The sequence below is a fragment of the Limulus polyphemus genome, unplaced genomic scaffold, assembly GCF_000517525.1.
Source record: "Limulus polyphemus unplaced genomic scaffold, Limulus_polyphemus-2.1.2 Scaffold2963, whole genome shotgun sequence".
Classification (NCBI taxonomy): Eukaryota; Metazoa; Arthropoda; class Merostomata; order Xiphosura; family Limulidae; genus Limulus; species Limulus polyphemus.
The window spans coordinates 8,003-10,710 of NW_013668573.1; positions in this window are offsets into that span (position 1 = coordinate 8,003).

The window sequence follows — 2,708 nt, forward strand, 5'->3', positions numbered from 1 at the left end:
CGCTACTACCTAACATTGTTGTTTTAGTTACAGTGTATTAGTGTACTTATGCTACTACCTAACATTGTTGTTTTAGCTACAGTGTATTAGTGTACTTACGCTACTACCTAACATTGTTGTTTTAGTTACAGTGTATTAGTGTACTTATGCTACTACCTAACATTGTTGTTTTAGCTACAGTGTATTAGTGTACTTACGCTACTACCTAACATTGTTGTTTTAGTTACAGTGTATTAGTGTACTTATGCTACTACATAACATTGTTGTTTTAGCTACAGTGTATTAGTGTACTTATGCTACTACACGTTTTACTGGCTAATAAGGCTTAAGACACTTAAACACTCACTCCTGCACATCTGACACAGACAAGCAAAGTTTAACCTTCAAGATTCAGAAATAACCATTTTATATTTTACAGGAATATTGACGGGATCATCCAATTAGCTGGAAATGAATTGTTTGAAACCATTTCAGCTATACAAACTATAACTATTTTACTTTATTTCTCTAGGCTTTAAATGTAGGTGATACGTTGTGGTTTCAAGATTAAAAGTAGAATAAGCGTTGGGTATCAAAACATTCGGGTTTATGTGTCCTTAAGAGAAGACGTTTCAGAGCATGTGTTATTGAGGCCATGAAATGACATCTGCCTCGTTGAAGAACAGTTTTGAATGAAACTACTCGACTGATATTAGATCATCTGGTCTACTTTCTCTATAATGGATGAAGTACGGTTATTAAATAACATGAAAACGTTGCTTAAGTGTGGTACTTAAAATGGGTGGAGGTTCTATTAGAAATGCACGACTAACCAAGAAAGACGAAACCCAAGGAGGTCAAGATATTTTCAACTAATCTTATAGCGGGCGGGAACTGTGGCGTTTAAGTTATTTAAATATTTATCAGTGAAACGAAACATGCAGAAGCTTTTAATCTAATTTCGCATCAAAATGTGGATTTTAACTGGTTATTCAATGTAAGGACACTCTCTATTAAGAGCTATGTATGAAGGTGTTATTCGATCCAATCTAAAGATAAAACTGTTAAAAAAAGCTAGTTTAGATTATGTTAGATATGTTGACCATAGAGAACATTTTTGGATTTTGTAATAAAAAATATTCTTCCTTTAGATTGCAGTCATTGAAAGATAATATTACACTAGACTGTTTTCCCGTCAAGATTTGTTCATTTGTTAAATACTTAAAAGCTTTTTTGGGGCGAGATCTTATACTCTTATCTAACGATTGTAACCCAGTTTTATTCACTTGTTAAATAGTTGCAGGGATATTTTGGGGTGAGATTTTATACTCGTATCTAACGATTGTAACCCAGTTTTATTCACTTGTTAAATAGTTACAGGGATATTTTGGGGCGAGATCTTATACTCTTATCTAACGATTGTAACCCAGTTTTATTCACTTGTTAAATAGTTACAGGGATATTTTGGGGTGAGATCTTATACTCTTATCTAACGATTGTAACCCAGTTTTATTCACTTGTTAAATAGTTACAGGGATATTTTGGGGCGAGATCTTATACTCTTATCTAACGATTGTAACCCAGTGTTATTCACTTGTTAAATAGTTACAGAGATATTTTGGGGCGAGATCTTATACTCTTATCTACCGATTGTAACCCAGTGTTATTCACTTGTTAAATAGTTACAGAGATATTTTGGGGCGAGATCTTATACTCTTATCTACCGATTGTAACCCAGTTTTATTCACTTGTTAAATAGTTACAGGGAATTCCATTGAGTGACTTATTGAAGTTTTACACAATAATCTAAGTTTGTGACACATATTTTGTAGGTTGAATGGATGTGATGAAACATTCTCTTATTATTTAATTTTATATAAATCACCTTGACATTTTAATGTTCACCTGAAACTTAGGAGTTATATGCATTTAATCTAACTTCACTTAATAAGGAGAATCGTTGATTTAACGTAGATACTGATATAAATATAGAAAGACGTAACGAAGGTGATCAGAATGCATTTTAACATGCCTAATTAATTGTTAATATATTTTAATATCTATCCATGGGATATTACTATATAAAAAGAATATATGTTGATATAAGTTCATGCTAAAACAGTATCCTAGCATTTGCTTTTCTGTCTTTTATGGATATTTTTCAACTTATTGGTTAACATACATTAAAATTAAATTTGGTTATAAACTATACACATATGGTTCCAACAACGTTATGTAGTAGCATAAGTACACTAATACACTGTAGCTAAAACAACAATGTTATGTAGTAGCATAAGTACACTAATACACTGTAGCTAAAACAACAATGTTAGGTAGTAGCATAAGTACACTAATACACTGTAGCTAAAACAACAATGTTAAAAATACGATTAAAACGAACCTGCTCTAAGAAATCTTCACAAAATACGGTTAAAACGAACCTGCTCTAAGAAATCTTCACAAAATACGGTTAAAACGAACCTGCTCTAAGAAATCTTCACAAAATATGGTTAAAACGAACCTGCTTCACGAAATCTTCACAAATTACGGTTAAAACGAACTTGCCTCAAGAAATATTTACCAAATACGGTTAAAACGAACCTGCTCTAAGAAATCTTCACAAAATACGGTTAAAACGAACCTGCTCTAAGAAATCTTCACAAAATATGGTTAAAACGAACCTGCTTCACGAAATCTTCACAAATTACGGTTAAAACGAACTTGCCTCA